The sequence below is a fragment of the Podarcis tiliguerta genome (genome assembly GCF_965153285.1).
Source record: "Podarcis tiliguerta genome assembly, chromosome: 11".
NCBI lineage: Eukaryota > Metazoa > Chordata > Lepidosauria > Squamata > Lacertidae > Podarcis > Podarcis tiliguerta.
Genome location: NC_139544.1, coordinates 30,835,922 through 30,855,655, shown reverse-complemented (window position 1 = coordinate 30,855,655; position 19,734 = coordinate 30,835,922). Strand labels below are relative to the sequence as shown.

General features: G+C 41.1%; 2 long non-coding RNA genes across 2 annotated transcripts in view; both read left to right on the top strand.

The window, feature by feature from the left end:
- LOC310660179 overlaps positions 1 to 17,626 on the top strand; it is a 44,742-nt gene extending 27,116 nt beyond the window's left edge. Inside the window, exons 2-3 of the long non-coding RNA XR_014503277.1 lie at positions 16,747 to 16,865; positions 17,575 to 17,626. This is a non-coding gene — a long non-coding RNA (uncharacterized lncRNA). The remainder of the gene's footprint in view (positions 1 to 16,746; positions 16,866 to 17,574) is intronic.
- Positions 1 to 19,734, top strand: part of LOC310660128 — an 81,926-nt gene that overhangs the window by 29,477 nt on the left and 32,715 nt on the right. The gene's annotated exons all lie outside the window — the stretch shown is intronic.

Genomic DNA, 19,734 nt, shown 5'->3' with positions numbered 1-19,734 from the left:
CTGCCAAAAGAGCTGTGTTCAAATCCCCAAGCAGCAAGGAGCCTGAAGGCAATTCAACCATTTCCCAGCATCATTATCCAATCTGTAAAATAGGAATACCAATGGTCCATGCTATGGGATTTATTTTGAGGGCAAACAACAACAAAAATGCCAGGTCTCCAACCCCTACCCCCAGCAGCAGATGTGACCTACTTGAGAAGAAAAAATAAAAGCACTCACACATTATAGATACCATCCACAGTAAATCATATCCAGCAATGTCATGATGTACACATAAGCACATGTTACTCCATATTTGTTTGTTTTTCATTTTTACATTTATATCTCACCTTTCCTCCAAGGAGCAAAAGGTGTAGCGGGCATCAATCATGACAGGAGGACCACATGATCTGTAATCTCCCATTTTGTTTTGTGATATGATCCATTGTTTCCTGATGCAATATTTTGGGGCTTCAGAAAATGATGAAAATAGTTCTCGGTCCCATCCACTCTTTCAGCACATCACAGAGCTATAAAGTTGTCTGGTGCAATTCACTCAGATTGCCTGTATCTACTCCATACTGGAATCGCAAGGGCATTCTGTAGGGCAGGGGTAGCAGAGCTGTGCTTTGGAGACACTGGAAAAACCCCCAGCTCTGATTTAATGCTGCAAATCTGAATTTTGTGCATACTAGAATTCTTTCTTTCTCTGTGTGTGTCTCTTTTACCATTCTCAAATAAATTTCAACCTTTTTATAAAACAACATTCAAAAGGCAAAAATATTCCACAGAATTATTGGGTGCGGGCAGGGAGACCATGACTATCTAAAGTGATATCATAGCACTTTAAATGTATGATGTGGGTGTGGCCAGAGTACAACTAAATTAGCATTACTCACCTTAACTCCCCCACCCAGATGTTCACATCAGCATGATTTCAATTTATTAATTTTGTTTATGTGCACACTAGAGGGCACTAAAGGGGGGGGGAATGTCCTCGCCCTTATGCAAAGACTAGAGATGAATTAGGAACAGTTTAAGGACCCCAATCAGTGTGAAGCTGGCTTGAGAAACACCACATCAAGCAATAGTATCTTATAGCAAAGTGAAGGGGACAGCTGCATTTGAACTGATGTCACGTGAACATGGATTAAAAACCCAGCACTGGAAATGCAGTGAGTGCACAGTAAATGGGAATGTGAACACAGCCCAGTTTGTGGATCAGGGCACCAATGGTTAACACCTGCTGTGGAAACTAATAAGTCTCAATCAGGAAGTAGATAGATGGATGGCATCCTCTGAGACTGACACCAACCTAACTCTGCCAACAAGTGCTCAGAATAACAATTGACCTTCCACTTTCAAGTACTGACAGACAGTTTAAGGATCAATGAGATATAATCAAGACTTCAGATAATTTGCATCCTTAATGCACAAGGCAGCTTATTAGTGAAAAAGCTCATTTGTTAGAGCTCGGAAAGACCCAGCTGATCCGTCATTGATGTATATGCACAAGAGGACAATGACCAATGTGACATCTTGTTCATATCTGCCTGGGACAATTCCCAGTGTGAGTAGAAAGGCCATGGAACATTCCAGAAAAGTTGACTTGGTGCTGCCTCTTTCACCCTCTGACTAGGAGCATATTTTCAATGAACAGAACATCTGTGGGAACAACCCACCATGTGGCAAAGACAAGGTATAGGCTTTTAATGAAGATGGGGGGAATCAGTCTTTAATTATTCCAGGTTTTACTCTTCAGACCTACATGAGGACACTCCCATATGAACTTGCTAGAAGTGTGCATTGTTTCTACCTGAAATGTAAGGTGTGAATGGTAACAGGGTGCTTTTTACTTACCTGGGTTGGGTTGCAATGTTAACAGGACTAGCTAAGTCAAAGCTGAAGACCCCCCCACCACAAAAATTCCATGTTGCTTAGTCAACCTGTTGTGCTTGGAAGTGCTTCTACTTTACTAACAGTATCATCGGATACATCCCTTTGGAAACTACTTGAGTAATTCTCAGAAAATTCTAACAACAACATTCACTATACTTTGCACTAAACTCATAAATAGAAGTTATGCATCATGGTAACACAAATTCTACACAAATTCTGCAATCTGTATAATTAAGGGAATGCAAATATGATTGATTATTTTACATAGTTTATTTTGCATCTGTTCATCATAGGTAGAGGCAAAAAAAAAGTGTTTTGTTGAAGACCTAGTCCTTTATCATTGGCAAACCTGCTAAGTGCAAACACATACAGCTGGCTGATTTCTGAGATTTCTACAGATATTGCGCACATGCTTGCATTCAAACCTTACCAGCTTAAAGACTAGAAACACAATCCTTTTAAACAAAAAGCTAAAACTCTCAGGATAGTGAATTTTATGTGTAATAAAACCAGCAATGTTTTGCCTGAGTTCCACGCCCCCCCTTGTATGGCACAACTGCAGAATTAAATAATTCTCAAAGGCCTTGCTTATATTAGTTTCCTTCAGTCAAATTTTATACAAGGCATATATGTACAAAACAGTCAAGTAAATAAATGGGGGAAAATTAGAAACTAGAACTGAAAACATTCAGGACTAGTAAGGAGAGCATTATATTTTGCCATGACAGTTTATAACTGACCTTGGAGTCACCATACTCAAAGGAAAATCATTCAGAAAGAAGCTGGAACGTGAAGCTGTAGAGTTAGAGTTCATTAGCAAATTTGATACTTCCCCCTCTTGGGTAGAAAAGGCATTATGAATGGTTTTCTCACTGTGGACAGTAATTGTCCCCATGTGGTGTTAATGCTATCTTTCTAGCTACACAGACTGAACACTAATTGACATGAGTTGGGTGCCCCATATGCCCTCTGGCAACAGTGGGAGTGGGGCCCACCTACGTCTGAATGAATCACAAAGCATCTATATTCTCAGACTTCTATAATGCTGGGATACCTAATTCTGATTATATCATATGCTGTTATCTCTTGCACTTCCTCTGCTTTAAGTTTCATGACACAGAACTGTTTTTCATCGACTGCATCCATACTTACATACGTACCTACAAATTTTCCATACTGCTACAAGCATCTGACAAAATAGACTGTGGTTTAGGCTATGAAAGCTCATGCCATAGTCCTAAACACTCTTTCTAGGAAACAAGCCTCTTTGAATATAGTGAGATTTACTGCTGAGTAAATGCATTTGCTTTCTGCTGTTTGCCTGTAGCTCCTCAGTTGTTGTTGGACTACAACTCCAATCATCTCTGCTCATTGGCCATGCTGACTGGGGTTGATGTAGACTGTTGTCCAACAACATCTAGAGGACCATTCCTACTTTACAGTATCACACAATTATTTGATAACACCCCACAGACATTTAAAGCGCATTACATTCCTCCTGTGAGTCCTATGAACTGTAGTTTGTCAAGATGCTGGGAACTGTAGGTCTGTGAGGTGTAATCTACAGTTCCCAGTATTCTTTGGGGGATGTAATGTATGGTGTGTGTGCAACCTTTGGTTGTACCTGTTTCTTTTCACATGAAGGTTTTACTTTGAAATAAAGTTGAAAATGACAGGCAACGAACAGGAAGAACACCATGTAATAATACAGTAAAACCACTTATTAAGAGAAAATAAGTGAAAATAAAAGCCTCTAATTTCAGTCTTAATATATGGTGGGTCGGCTTATAGGACACTTATAGTAAAGCAACTTGAGGAAAGGCTTGCTAACCATTGTGGGAGTTTGGATGTTTAAGTTGTGGAGGTGACTCATAGTCAGAAAAAATAAGCATCCATATTTGACTGGAATGTGAACAGAAGCATGAGGGTCTTTCAAACAAAAGATTAAGAAAACCAAGGTACCATAATGGAAAGCTCATTTTCAACATCAACTTTTTAAACATTGGAATTCATTGCTTGCTGTGCTTACAGAGAAAGTTTACACATAATCATGGTCTCCCAAATTTTATCAATCTATTGTTTTTTATAAGATTGCTTGGAAGATTTCCAGTTGCATGCTATACATGATTTTAGCTCAATAAGCAATTGCTTTAGAAGATCTTTTTTCCCCTGGAATCCAGGGTCACTAGTTTCAAAGCCATGATGAAGCATAGCTTTGGTCCCTGCTGGCCAGAGAAATTCCTGATAGAGATCAGCAGCTTCAACACAGAATTCCTACACTGCTGAATGTTTCTCTTTGCTGTTTCTCCATCACCGGTGATAACTTCTGATGCACAGCAGCAATAATAATAGTATTCTGTCCCAGGTGACGGTCTCAGTCAGATGTGCTTCAGCTCAAGCAGAAAGTTCTGGATGAGAGTTTGGGTTTCAGGAGGGCAAGCAAAGTAAGGCAGTTTTCAGGAATGCAAAAGAAAAAAAAGTTCATTTTCAAGTTCCAATTAGCACCCTGGATAGCTCCCTATTAATACTCAGGCTAGACTAGAGAATCATTTGACCAGGTGCAGCTTCAGTCTCAAAGAACCCCAGACTGAGACTTAAACAGGACTTCAGTCCAGTGTGGGAAGTTAGTTCTGTTCTTCTAGAGACACCTCTTCCTATAAAAGTGGCCTTGCCTGCTTCAGCAACCGTTGACTCACAATATAAGGAAGACTGTCCTCAGAGGTAATCAGAGTGATCTCATCAAGCTGTGACACAGGTTCCTGAAAATGAGAGCCTTCTGGGAAAGCAGAGTTATCCAGCACCAAATCTGAGGACTCTTTTCCCACTAGCTGTAGAGTCTCATCCCCCCGAAGTGAGAGAATCTGGCCCCGGACTAGAGCTCTTTTTCACTTGTTTCTGTTTCATTTTTCACTTAGTGTTTCCTCTAATTTCCTCAGCCTCAAGCCCATTTCAGCTGTTCTCTTTGTCAGAATTGAAACACATAAGGGAGTGGAATTGAGGTTATATCTGCCAACATTGCCCCCCCCCCCGGCCTTCATATATGGAGGCAAAAAAGCATACATCTAAATCAGGGTCACTAGCCTGGCACCTCTGGATGCCAGTGTGCCTTCTTATGCCACCTGCAAAAGTATTTAACAAATAGTTCCTTAAAAAGCTACAATGCGCGTGCAACTGTTTGCTATTCCTGCCCAGTTCCTGTTTACACTGACTTGGCCTCCTCCTCTGAAGTTCTCATTCCAACATGCCTACATTTCAGTAAATGCCAGAACTGAACACCCATTCTCCCATCTGCTTTTAACAAAGGAGAGGTACCAGGAGCAAAGGCAGTGGTGGCTGTTGTAGGTACCTTTTCCCATTGGCAGAGGGGTATGTTTGCATCATTTTGTGTGCCTGCCTCTTCTTTTTTATTGATGCTCTTTTAGATGCTGCAGCCATTTTATGTTGTGCCTACCCCCAGCAGCCATTTTGTATTATGCTGCACAACCCACACCAGCCATTTTGTGACTGACAAATGTGCCCACTAGCCCCAAAAGATTGGTAACCCAAATGTCTGGGTTAGTATTTTGGGTTGCATGGCTTATTTTATGTGGCCATTTTATTCAGTTAGCAATTTATTGCAAAGTCTGAAGCACCAGCTCATCAAGGTACACTAGACAAAAAAATCCAGAAATTTGTATTAAAACAAGGAACTTTTTATTTTTACTGCAGACTCAATAGCAGATCATTTGATATGCAGAAAAATGATCTTGTCAGTGGAATGTACACCCAACAATTTATTCTGGGAATAAAAATGGCTTAAGTATGCACATGTGTTTGGCTTGTAGGATTACTTAGGACTATCAAAAATGGCTACATTGGTCATGTCAATCCATTAGAAGTTTTATAGATAGATGATAGATAGATAGATGATAGATAGATAGATAGATAGATAGATAGACAGACAGACAAATATGTGACACTGTATTGTGAAGTAGCTTAATTCATTTCATTTAGTGTGAAGAATTTTGGGGCGGGGGTGGCCTTTTCCTTTAATGCTGTTAGAAAGCAAAATTTTGGAAAAGTGGATTGAATCTGAAGTCACTAATGATTGGATTTTTCTCTGTAATGGAAAAATATACATTGTACTTGACCTCATCCCGCCCTCTAACTTTAATAAAATTCTGGTCATAGGTAGTATGGCGTAGAAGAAACCAAACACACATTTTCTTTACACTAGCTTCTGGTATATTGATGGCTCTGGTATGAAATCTATTTATTATGTTTGACTCTCAGGCACTATACTTCCTTTCTAGGAATTAGCCTCTGAGGCATCTACACAGAGATGTAGCACCATTTTCCTTATGGGCCTTGGTGTTTAGCATTCGGTCATAGACAACCTGCTAATCTGAGCATTTTGTAGCACACCTCTAGATGCCACATAAAGCAGTGAAGGCTACACCTTTGGAGCAGGTGATCCTGTGCATGTAAAAGCAGAAGGCAATGTGTTTTGTTCTCAGTAAAGTGGTACACTATGAATTCCTAAGAGAGAAGCACAGCTGCTCTCCAATTGCACATGAGAGCATCATAAAAAGCATATTCTCATATGGTGGACTAGCTTGTAAAATCAAAGGGTGTGGGTGTGTGAGAGAGACCATTACATAGGGTGATCCTACACATACTAAACATTCTCCCAGCTCTCCCTGTGTAATCTTTTATTGTTTGTCTCTCCAATCTCCAGCCTATCTAGGAAACAGAGATTTTCTATGTGTGTTTACAAGCGTGTGTTCTGTGTGTATGCGCGCACACACACACACACACACACACACGTATGCATGTTGGGCAGGGTTGAAGGATGGAACAGAGAAAGAATTGGGAGTGACTGCTGAATTAATGAAATTGTATATGATAGCACAGACTTGGCACACATTTGGGATTTGTAACTTTCCCCCCAGACTTTCCAGCATAAAAAAGAAAGAATTCCTAATGGTCACATTTGTCATTGAGAATTTAAGGGATTCCCCCCCTCCCCTTCTCACTTAAAAAAAAAACCACACACACCACAGAGACCAGATCAAATAGTAGGTTTTCAGTTCTGGAAATTACAGACGCTGGAGAGGCAATTAACCACAACTCCCATCTCTTGGCCCTAGTTTAATGTCTTTATTGCCCATTCAGATTTCTTTCCCTGGCACAATCCGGAGAGATGGTGTAATCGGGCTAATTTTGGGACAGTTATCGTGCTAATATAGTCTTTACAATTACGCGGCAGAGCAGGTGCCAAGGCCGCATGGCTGTGCATTGCCAAGGTGCAAAACAAATTCAGCGTTCAATCAACCTGAGAGAAAAAGGACAATTCTCATTTGCATAAACATGTAGCCACGGAAACTGAAGGCACAGAGGTATAAGGAAAAGAGACCTATTTTACATGATGTGCATAGAATATTTGACAGTTTAGATTGGAGGCGTCATTGATGTGCGTAGGAATGGTACAGTTGGTTGCCATGGATATGGTTTTCCCTACTGGCAGCGCAAAGATTGGCAGGGATGGATGCAGGAGGGGGGGGGGAGACACACATACACATACAAACGCCTAAACCACTGCAACTCTCTGGCAGACTCATTCTTTTCTTTTGTTGAGAAGCTATGTATCCTTTCTATGCTAATGACAGCTCATCTAGTATGCTGTGTAATCTAGCAACACTGATATTTCTATAATAAATCATTTATGTGTAATGTGTATTTATATAGTGCATGAACATATATAAAGTATAATTTCATACATACATATTTTCATAAAGCGGTGACATAGACAGAAATAGGAAGTGAGCTGAAGATGCATAATATATAAGGAAACATACTTATATTTAGTTTAATTTGTTTCCCTGATTTGACATAGAATAGAAACACCCCCAGGTGTGTTTTTAATGTAATTTATTATTAGTAGTATTATTATTTATTTTATTTTTTTTAAAAAAAATCATGCACATGCTAACATAAGCAGCATTCTACATCTCATTCTGCAGCTCATTTACACTGGAGTAATCTTATTAAAATTGAAGGGTTTACAGAGGGGTAAAGAAATTGTCACCTGAATGCCTAACATCCAGAGTAAATATAATCCTGTAGAATGCTTACATTAAAGGAAGAACTTTTAAGGTTGGTTTAATAGTATAGAGTAAATAAAAATTGAGAGATGGTTTCTCTGATTTCACTCCAGTATATGGATTTAGGTATATGCTTTTTCTTTAAAATGAAAAGTCAGGTGGAAACCTTACAGCTATTCACTTCATTAAAATGAATATGGATTTAAAATCCTGATCTGCAGCCCAATTAAGCACTGGGTCTGGATATAAGCTGATTGAGTCCATTTGAACTCAGTGGAACTAAACAATTTAAAAATAAACATATTCCTATATATTTTTAAAGCTTACACCTTACTTTTTCCCCACCAGTTATATTCTTAAAATAAGTATGTGTTAATATTAACATGTCCCAGTTTCCAAACGGAAGGTCAATAAGCCACAAAAACGGTGGCACAATACCAAGCAAGCACCTTGCATGACAAATTCAGCACTCATTTGTCATTCATTATAAAATGTAAAACAAACAAAATAAGCAGTTGACCTCGAGACATCTACATGCACCTGATTTGGCATCCATAGTCACAGCATGATGATCATTCGTGTCCCAAAGAGTTTGCTAGATTTGTCGTTTGGCATGGATGGCAACCCACTAGTTGCAGGTGATTTGTTGTGTGTGACTAGAGCTGAATTGGGAGCAGAGGACATTTGTTAGAATGACTAAGACTGTGGGCCTAACCCTTCTTTCCTGGTGGTAAACTCTATTAAAGTCAACAGGATGTACTTCTGAGTTAACAGGGTTTGGAACGCAGCCTAAAGAAATAACACAACATGGTAGAAAGGAAAAAAGAATAAAGGGTCATGGGGCAGATGTATTTGAAATCTCAACAGGGTACATCCTTTTCATATGAGAAGAGGCGTCCTTGTAGTTTTTCAAGGCCTTTATGTTAAACAGGGTCATTTATTTCACAAATGCAGTGGCTGAGACTGGAGCTCTTTCAACTATTCTTTGTATGAAAGTGGAGTTAGCAGAATTCCACTTCATCACAAGCATTCTTTTAGCAAATATTGCAATTCCCTTCTTGATATTAGCTGATAGAACCAGGTTATCCAGAGCTTCTAGTGTGCACAACACTTCAGGACTTGCACAACACTTCAGGACTTGGGAAGAAGACATTCATGGCTTGGCAGTAGTGAAATATGTATGATTGTATGTGGACCTGGTCCCAGATGGTTCCAAGTGCTTTGGAAAGGCGGCTTCCCAGTGTTTGACTAAGCCCACAGTTGTTCTCTCATTGATCTGATTATGTCTTCTGACTCACATGAAGCTCTCGGATCTGGAGGTTGGGCTATTGGCCTCACCTTCTGTAATAGAGGTGGGTAAGATTATACCTCACCTATGCTGTAGAGCGGGACATGCGTGGCGCTGTGGGTTAAACCACAGAGCATAGAGCCTGCTGATCAGAAGGTCAGTGGTTCGAATCCCCGCGACAGGGTGAGCTCCCATTGCTCGGTCCCTGCTCCTGCCAACCTAGCAGTTAGAAAGCACATCAAAGTGCAAGTAGATAAACAGGTACTGCTCCAGTGGGAAGGTAAACGGCATTTCCGTGCGCTGCTCTGGTTCACCAGAAGCGGCTTAATCATGCTGGCCACATGACGTGGAAGCTGTACACCGGCTCCCTCGGCCAGTAAAGGGAGATGAGCGCTGCAACCCCAAAGTCGGCCACGACTGGACCTAATGGTCAGGGGTCCCTTTCCTTTACCTTATGCTGTAGAGCAGCATTTCCCAAACTTGGGTCTCCTGCTGTTTTTGGACTACAGTTCCCATCATGCCTGACCACTGTTCCTGCTAGCTGGGGATGATGGGAACTGTGGTCCAAAAACAGCTGAAGACCCAAGTGTGGGGAAACCCTGCTATAGAGGATAAAAATATCATTATAATAATCTTAAGTCCTTTCTTAAATGACAAATATAGGAAGTCTTGGTGTGGGGAACATTTGGTCTTCCAGATATGGTTGAATTACAGCTCCTTTTATCCCTGGCCATTGGCCATGCTTCCTAGGGCTGATGGGTCTTCTGCGACATCTGGAAGGACAAAGGTTCCCCACTCCTTTCTTAGTGTTTACTCTTTATACAGTTGTGAACTCTGTTCTTGTTGTTTTAGGTAAATAAGGTGCATTAAATATATTTCCCCTAGGTTTTCCCTTCTGTTTCGCACACTCTTCTGTGCCAGAATGTCCAAGGGAAGGCCACTTCTGTTTGGACTCTGTCCTGTGCTGTAACTTGCACAGGATTAAAAGACCAGGGTGAGTGTGGGAATGCATATGCAAATAATAATAATAATAATAATAATAATAATAATAATAATAATAATGTGCCTCAATAAGCTAGTATGCTATAACCAAATTCTTAATTCTGTAGAAACATAGCATGGACGTTCTCACAGTGTTTCGATAACCACCTCCAATATTTCAAGCTGTGAGCATAATTCTTAGCTTTCAGAAAAAGAAATTCTGCAAAAATCCGGTACTTGTGGACAAGCATATGCTTGCCTGAATTGCAGCGAAATGTTGGCATATATTATCATGCAGAGTTCCTTGAATATAATTCATTTTGAAGCCATCATAAATATGAAGTGACTTGTTGAAAATCAGTCATTGGACATTCATTTAAAAACCATGAGCAACCTTTGTTGAGTTCAGAGGCCTGGGGCTCTTAGGATCAAGAACCTGGACTGAGGCTATGTTTGTTAATGAAGAGGTCTATTTTATTTCCTTGCTCATAGTTACATACAGACCAGTGCTCTTCCTTCCAGAATTCCCTGTAAGTCCAGGAGTGATCATTGACTAAGACCTAATAATTCTAAAATCCTGGTCTAGGTCAAGGAATGGATCTGCCGTATGCCTTACAGTCTTCTTCTTCCATTTCCACTACTGACTATACACTTGAATTCCTCAAGACTTCTACTGGTATTATTCAAATGCCCTATTATCCCACTCCTGCCATGGTCCAACTCACACACAGCCCTGGCATGATACTATTGGCAGGTAAGGGAGTGATTCTTGGGGGTTTGCACGTATCCTCACTGTGCGTAGATCTTCTTGAAGATGGGAGGTTGCCTTATACTGAGTCAGACCAATGGTGTGAGTAGAAGCAGCTCTCTAGCCCTACTTTTGAGATCCTTTTAATTACAAAGGGCAGCAACTGAATCTGGGGACTTGCACATCTGCTCTACCACTGAGTTGTAGGTCTTGAATATGGACCGGAGCCTATCCTCCTCACACATATTTATGCCTGTATGCTCCAGTTCATGTTCAAAATTCTAGGCATGGTGGAGGAGGATTTGAAAGCCCAGGGCTCCTCCTTTGCTTTTGCACCTTTGCTTTTGCACCTGCTTTTGCACCTGCTTTTGCACATGTAAAACTCACATCAGGGGTAGCCCAGCATGGTGACTTCCAGATGTGTTGAGCCCCAGCTTCCTCCAGAACCCTTGTGCCGAGTTTGGCAATGATATCTCAAGAGCCATCTGGACACATAGAGAAGAAACAAATGGGCAAACCATTTTCAAAATATTCAGTAAATGGCAATCTCTCTCATTAGTTACACAGACCAGAATATCTGTATTTGAGAGCATTGTGGCCAACACCAGCATATTATGAAATATTTGTCCCTCTGGTTGGACTCCTGGCACAGCCATTAAGATATTTTCTTTCAAAACAAGCATTTAGTAGATTACACTATGAGTCCATCAAGGAATGGGGTCTTACACACACACACACATACACACACACACACACACACAGAGAGAGAGAGAGAGAGAGAGAGAGACTTCTGTTTCATCCTGGCATAGCTGAAAATTTATATATTTCAGATTTTCAAAATGTCAAATGTGTCACTTTGTGACTGGCACTGAATTGTGTCACTGTGGATGAGTCAACCTGCATGCCCCAATATGAACTTCTCCTTATCCATGCCTCTAGATTGGATCACCAATCATTTTCAATTTGAACTCTGTGCTAGTGTTGCTTCACCACTGTGCATCCATTTTAATATTGTTTTGTAATTCTGCTGTGATGCCTCTAATATGTTTATTTCTATCTTTAATTTTACTTATAGATGCATGATACGATTTACAGCTGAACAGGATGACTTAAAAAAAACTAAACACCTCCCATCAAGATAATTTTTTAAAAATCAAATTTTATACAGTCTGCAACTTCCATATTTGCAAGTGAACTCAATTTCCATCCTTTCAGCAGGATCCCAAGTAGTTTAACTGCTATCATTTAATGAAAATCTGATCTGGTTCTATACTGTTCTTTAAAAAATATAAACCATACTGTACTGTGAAAGGAACCCCAGTTCTGGAGTTTTTCCTCACAGGGTTGTTGTGATGATAAAATTGAGAGGAGGGATCCACACATGTTTCCTTCAGTTTCTTGGAGGAAAGGCAGGAAATAAATGCAATAAATAAGATTATCTATCTACAGATTTCTGTGATCTTTACAGAATGCAACTATCATGATGGTATCTGACTATCTTTGTACATATATCACTTTTACACTTTGACTAGGGCTGTGAAAGCAACACCATTTTACTATTCCCAGTTTAGCAATCCTGTTCAAGCCAACCCAAACTGCTAAGGCCCTGTCTCATTCTGCTCCAGGCCTGATCCAAGCTACAAACTGAATTGAGGGCCTTGCATAGTTCTAATATTTAAATTCTAATTAAACATTAGGTGGGTTAAACCACTGAGCATAGGGCTTGCCGTTCAGAAGGTCGCCAGTTCAAATCCCCACGACGGGGTGAGCTCCTGTTGCTCAGTCCCAGCTCCTGCCAACCTAGCAGTTCGAAAGCACGTCAAAGTGCAAGTAGATAAATAGGTACCGCTCCGGTGGGAAGGTAAACGGCGGTTCCGTGCGCTGCTCTGGTTCGCCAGAAGCAGCTTAGTCATGCTGGCCACATGACCCAGAAGCTGTACGCCGGCTCCCTCGGCCAATAAAGTGAGATGAGCACTGCAACCCCAGAGTCGGTCACGTCTGGACCTAATGGTCAGGGGTCCCTTTACCTTTACCTATGGGGAAGGGGAATTTTTATGCAGAAAATGCTATACAGCTATTAAACATAGAGGAACCCTTTCTGCTTCTCCACCTGACTCCCCCGAAAGCTGTTTGGTCTGGACTGGCCAAAGACATTCTGCTGCCTGAAGGAAGGGTCAAAATGATGCCCTCTCTATTTCATGTGAAAAAGCTGAGTGGCCTGCCAGCTGAATCTGACTTCAGCACTGACAACAGGACAGCATCCTCCAAAGTACTTGAAGGCAGCAACCCTCCTTGCGAGGTACAGAGCAGGCCGCATGACACACACAAACCAGCCCACCAACACTCCCCCACTGCTCTTCAGCCCTAATCATCTTCTGTCTAAGGCAGTAGCCTCAGTCTGCCTAATGATAGGTGCGGCCCTGACCATGATACCTGTTTTCCCACTATATAAAAACTAAAAAAGGCACACAGGTGTGCACCTTTTGAAATCAGTAGATTTAAATGTGCTTAGCTCTTTTGTGCCTGTTCATGTTCAGCTACCAGGCTATAAATGCAACTTAAGCAGAATCAAAATGAGAGGGACCTTTAAAAATTCAAAGGCTGGCATTATCTTTTAGTCAAGTGTTTCCAAAAAAGAGAAGAAAAGGGCTGTGATAAAATGGTCAGTCTTTAAGGTTCTTTCAGCCACCAGTTCTCTAACACCAGGTTTCTGCTTCCTAAATTGTTAATACATTTCACAGGCCAAATAGTTTGGAAGTTTTCTTATTGCTTTATCTCCACATAAAGTCACACTATTGTGTCCTCACCCCAATGATCATGTGAAAAGGGTTTCTCATACATACTACAGCTGTTTGCATTGGTGAAACACGGAATTGTACATCATCTAGTCCACTGCACTAAGTTTCTTCAAACTCTATAATCCAAAGCAGGATTCCTAAATCTTTAACATTTTTGACAAATGGAATGGAATCAATGAAAAATAACATCTTACTGTCCATGTTATAGTTTAGCACAAGCAGACAACAGGAAGAAAAATGTGACAACTGCTTGCCAAAAGTGTTGCTATGAAAAGGAATAAAAGTAAATAAAGAAAAATGACTTGTACTGAGTCAGTGTGTTGTTCCCTCTGGCTCAAAATCGGTGATATTGACTGGCAATGACTCTCCAATGTCATCAGGGATCAGACACAGCATCACACAATTTCAGGGGCAAATCATAACTAAACATAACTATTAAGGGTTAAGTGTGGCATTCAATGAAAGCTCCATTTACACTATACATTAAAAGCAGTACCATACCACTTTAAACAGTTATGACTTCCCCCAAAGAATCCTGGGAACTGTTGTCTGTTAAGGATGCTGAGAATTGTTAGGAGACAATTATTCCCCTCACAGAGCAATGCTTGCCAATTCCTCTTCCTGGTGAACTCTGGGAATTAGAGCTCTTGGAGGCAGAATAACAACTTTCAGCACCATTAGCAAACTACAGTTCCCATAATTTTTAGGAGACATCATGGCGACTAAAACTGGTATGATACTGCTTTAAATGTATTGTGCACATGGAAGCCTAAGGTTTACTTTGAGTAGACCTTTTGGAGCTAATGGAACTAATTTAGTCAATTTTAGTGGGTCTGCTCTGAGGAAAACTTAATTGACTATCAGTGAAAGTTCTGTAGTAAAATATGGGAGGGACCCCCCCCCAAAAAAAAGAAACTTAACTCTGAAATGCATGCAAAAAGCATGTTGTATATGGGCCACTCAAGTAATGTATAACAGGTGATATGATCTATTCTGAAAGATCATAGAATCATAGAATCATAGAACTGTAGAGTTGGAAGGGACCCTGAGGATCATCTAGTCCAACCCCCTGCAATGCAGGAATATGCAGCTGGTCCATACAGGGATCAAACCTGCAACCTTGGCGTTATCAGCACCATGGTCTAACCAACTGAGCTATCCAGATATAAGATATACAAACGTTAAGTAATATGGAATGGAGATTTCTCACTGTTGCCATGCTCATAGCAAGAGATCATTTTTCTATGATCCTACATGATATTTCTCCTCCAAAATGGGAGAATGGATTCATGAATGATGGACAGGTAAGTAAAAGTGTGAAAAACCCACAAGATGACCCAGGAAGTGGTTTTCCCATCAATGAAAGAACTGAAGTCTCCAAGACAATTCACCCAGACAAACCATCAAGTGAGGATAAAATGAGTCACTCTGTTTTTCACATTTCTTTGCATTACAACACTTTCCTGAGCTTTGCTGCGTTGATTTTATGTGTAACTTACCACATGGACAAGAGCCAGAATCCTTCAGAGTTATTGCAGGGAACAAGTCTTAATCCACTTAATTTCCCTCTGTTATCTCTTTCTACAGCTTTGCAGTTCCAGTTTTTGCACCGTTTCAGGAGACATTCCCCCCTGCTCATTTCTTGTACACAAATTGCACGCCATAAATATTCTGCGCTTACTTCGCTGCAAAATCCAACTCTTACAAATGGATGTGGCTGCAGTGCATTGCAAACCTGTATCCACTGCCTGAAAGTTTCCCAGTGCTTGTGGGAACCCCCTGGGATCAAACTATTGTGCATATTATCACCAGAGTGGGAAAGAAAAAATATAGTGAATCTTACCCAGATAAGTAGTTGTTTTCATTCCCTGTACCAATTTGATCACTGAGATGAAAAGCCACATTCAAGATTATTTGGGGGAAGCTATGACTGTATCATAAAGGGACGCAGGTGGTGCTGTGGTCTAAACCACAGAGCCTAGGGCTTGTTGATCAGAAGGTCGGCGGTTTGAATCCCCGCGACGGGGTGAGCTCCCATTGTTCGGTCCCAGCTCCTGCCAACCTAGCAGTTCGAAAGCATGTCAAAGTGCAAGTAGATAAATAGGTACCACTCCAGTGGGCAGGTAAATTGTGTTTCCATGCACTGCTCTGGTTTACCAGAAGTGGCTTAGTCATGCTGGCTACATGACCTGGAAGCTGTCTGCGGACAAACGCTGGCGCCCTTGGCCTATAAAGCGAGATGAGCACGCAACCCCAGAGTCATCCACGACTGGTCAGGGGTACCTTTACCTTTATGACTTTATCATTACCATTTAAATGTGTAGTGCAGATGTGGTCTATATTCAAAATCAATGGCATGTGAGTTTCTGCATTGATGTGACCAATGGAAGGGTTATAAAGCTGAAGTCATCAGGGAGAACATCTGTTTTGGTCAAGCAGGTTTCAGAATCCACAATCAGAGTTTTAAAAATGCACAGATGCAAACATCCCTTACACCAGATATCCAGAGGGGGTAGCCAGGGTAACCTGTTGTAGCCAAAACCGTAAGGGATCTTGCGGCTTCTTAAAGACTAGTGCATTTATTGTGGCACCTGCTTCCATGGATGGTGCTCCACTTTATCATAGAAGAATGGACTTCTGCTTCATATGACAAAATGATTGATCTGAGGAAGTGAACTCTAGTCCACAAAAACCAGAGGCAGTATGATTCTGAATACCAGCTGCAGGAGGGGAGAGTGTTCTCATGCTTCAATTCTGCTTTCAGGTTTCCCACAGATATCTGAATGACCACTGTGAGAAGAGGATGTCGGACTAGACAGGTCATTGGCCTGATCCAGCAGGTTCTTCTTAAGCTTTATATTAAAGTCCTTATGGTGCCACAAGACCCATTATTGTTCATGCCAGATCCATTGTGCCCTGATGAGTCCTAAATTTCAAACCAAACTAACATGCGCTTGCTGATTTTTGTAGTATTCAGCACTGACATCAGGCAGGAGAGAACAATGAATGAGTGAGGCAGCTCCTTAATCCACACAACCCTCTTCCGTGCCTTTTGATTGTAAGATTTCTACTCATCCACTGTACCAAGAGTTAGTATTTCTCATTACTGTTCTTCGGATTACTGTGCTTCTAATCATTTGTGTTTTAAGCCAATGAGGAGGAGGAGGGAGGGAATGATTAGGTTCACAATACAATCTACCCCTTCATAATTTGTAGGAAATTGAGAGCAAAACATTAAAAATTGAGTGCTGCTCAATAATTCATAATTCCTCAAAAGTGAAATCTACCACCGAAATTCAAAGGCTTTACTCATCTCTAGTAACAGCAGTGATGGGACTGGAGGAGCTCCAGGCCAAATTTACCAACAGTGGATGACAAATTATATTTTCCAGTTTCATCACTGGAGAAGGATTGCTGAGAGACACAGAGAGAGAGACACTTCTGGGGAAGGGCTGAAAAAGCTGCCCCAGAGACACCTCTCTATTAGACCTCAAAGGCTCACTTTAAGGGGCATTTGCACTATAATCCCAAACTGGGCATTTAAACAAGGGCAGCAAGCTTTAACTGATTAATCCATATGATTTATTGATTTAAGCACTTTGGTGGAATTGTAAGTTTTTCCACACTCAGTTGGTTGAGCAATTTCCAATGCATGTGAGGGTCTCCCTTCCTCAGTCCAAGCTCTCTGTGGATGGAAGGACAGCAACTAAGCAAACAGGATGGCAGGAGGATGCTGGTGTAGCAATATGGCTTCAACACTTGGGCCAACACCTATTTCTCTTCTCTTCCCAACTCTAGGAAAAGCTGCAGCCAGAACAGATTCTTTCCTCTCTCTCCTTTTTGCAAGTTTTTGCCACATTCCAGCTGCAGGTTTCATTATGGCACTGAAATGGTTTTGGTTCCTCTCACTGATTACTTGTATCACAGGAGATATGGAGAAGCTCTACAGGTTGGGAGTTGGAGGTATGGTTCTACTCCACCACCAGCACCACTTACAGAATCTGATATTGGTATTGTGACCCTGCAACACAACTAGGAGACATGTCACTATTCTGCCTCCCATGCTGTTCCTACAGACATATGAAGCCATCAGGCATCTTCACCTGGGTATTTGGGGCATAGTGTCACCAGTAAGCAGACAACACCCAACCTGGCCCTCTGAAACAGATGAGGCTGTGGCAGTGCTTCGAGATAGTAACGGACTGGATGAAGCTGAATCCTGACAGTTTTTGAAGTTTTGGGGTCAATGGCCTGTTCTAGATGGGGCCTAACTCCCCCCTTAAGGAGCAGGTTCAAAACCTAGTGGTCTTCCTTTATTTATCATTGTCAGTGGAAGCAAAGCGGCTTAGGTGGCTAGGAGAGCCTTTGAGCAGCTCTGCCTAGTTTACCAGCTACAGTTATTCCAAGAGAGAGAGAGAAAGTATAGTTGCATGTTATGGTATCTTAATATCTTAATTAGTGTAATGTCTTGAAGACCATCTGGAAACTTCAGTTAGTGCAGAATGCTACTGCTAGGATTCTGTCTGAATTATCTGTGAAAAATCATGGTACACCTATTTTGCGCGGTCTGCACTGGATATTTTATGCGTCACCAGACCACAATTAAGATGTTAATGTTGGCAGACAAAGCACTCAACAACTTGGGATCTCATTATCCATTGGCGTGTCTTTTGCTTTACCAACTAACATAGGCCCTAAGATGGGCAGAAGAGACCCTTCTTGTTGCTCTGTTGGTGAGGATGGTTCACAGTACACTAACATGGGATTGGGTTCCTTCTCAGAAGTGGTGCCCCCAGAATGAAATTCACCCTGCCTAGAAGCTCAGCTGGTCTGTACATTGGTGGTCCTCTGGTGTCAAGTCAAAACAGACTTCTTCAACAAGGCTGTTGGTGGTGCTGATTGCACTCTCCAAGGTTCTGCAACTGGGGGAGTAATATGTCTGCTGCTGTATCTATATATAGTTAAATCTCTATTTGCTGCTACTTTCTCTTGTTCTGAAGTTTAGATTGCTATTTCATTGATAGATTATATTTTTAATCTGTATTTCATTGACTTGTTTGTAAACCACACGGAGATTCATTTGTGAAAGGTGGTTAAGAAGTGCAACAAATAGATAAGTAAACCTTGCTCTGATTGCAAACTCCTATGCTGGTGTCACAACTTGTTGAAGTGGGCACACTTGGGAAAAGCTTGCACTGAAATCTACAAAGCTGATTTTTAAGTAAATGGTCATGTTTATAAGGCAAGCCCTTTGTATACATGTCCCCATTTCTTTTTGATTAGTGCACAAACACACACGTACAGCACCATCTGAGATCACTGGTTCTTCTGGCTTGCTTAAACCTTTTAATCTTCCCTAGTCCTCCTGTCTGTGTCATAAACTGAGGGTGCCTGGGATTGAATTTAGCATCTTTAGTACAAAAACCTGGTGTACAGTCACAGTGCTACAGTTCCCTCCTTGTGGAGCGCTCAGTGCAAATGTGTCCATATGGGTGTGTGGGGGGGGGTGTCCTTCTTGGGGGACAAATGGGGAAGTCATGCTTGCACTATAAAAGCAATGCATTGAAGATTAGGGAGTAATATTCATTTTGCATTCCATTCTCCTCATTGCTGTTTGTCCACAAATAGTTCCTGGGTAAGACAAAATATAATGTGACAATATGGGCATTAATTGGTTTCAGTTTAGAACATCTTTGAAATGGGCTAAAAACTATGATTGCTCCAGATAATGTTTCCTTTTCAAGCATTTTTTTTGCCACACATATTTTTGTCTGAAGAGCTGAGAGAAATAAAATGATATACTGTATTATATCACCTTGGTGGACTAGGTGCACAATTGATAATAGTTATACTGTTTCCAAATGCATAACCTCTTACAGTTACAGCAGTTAGTGGCACTAAATTTTCCTTAAATGAATGTCCTTTGACATAACATAGTAATCAATGGAATGGATGGTC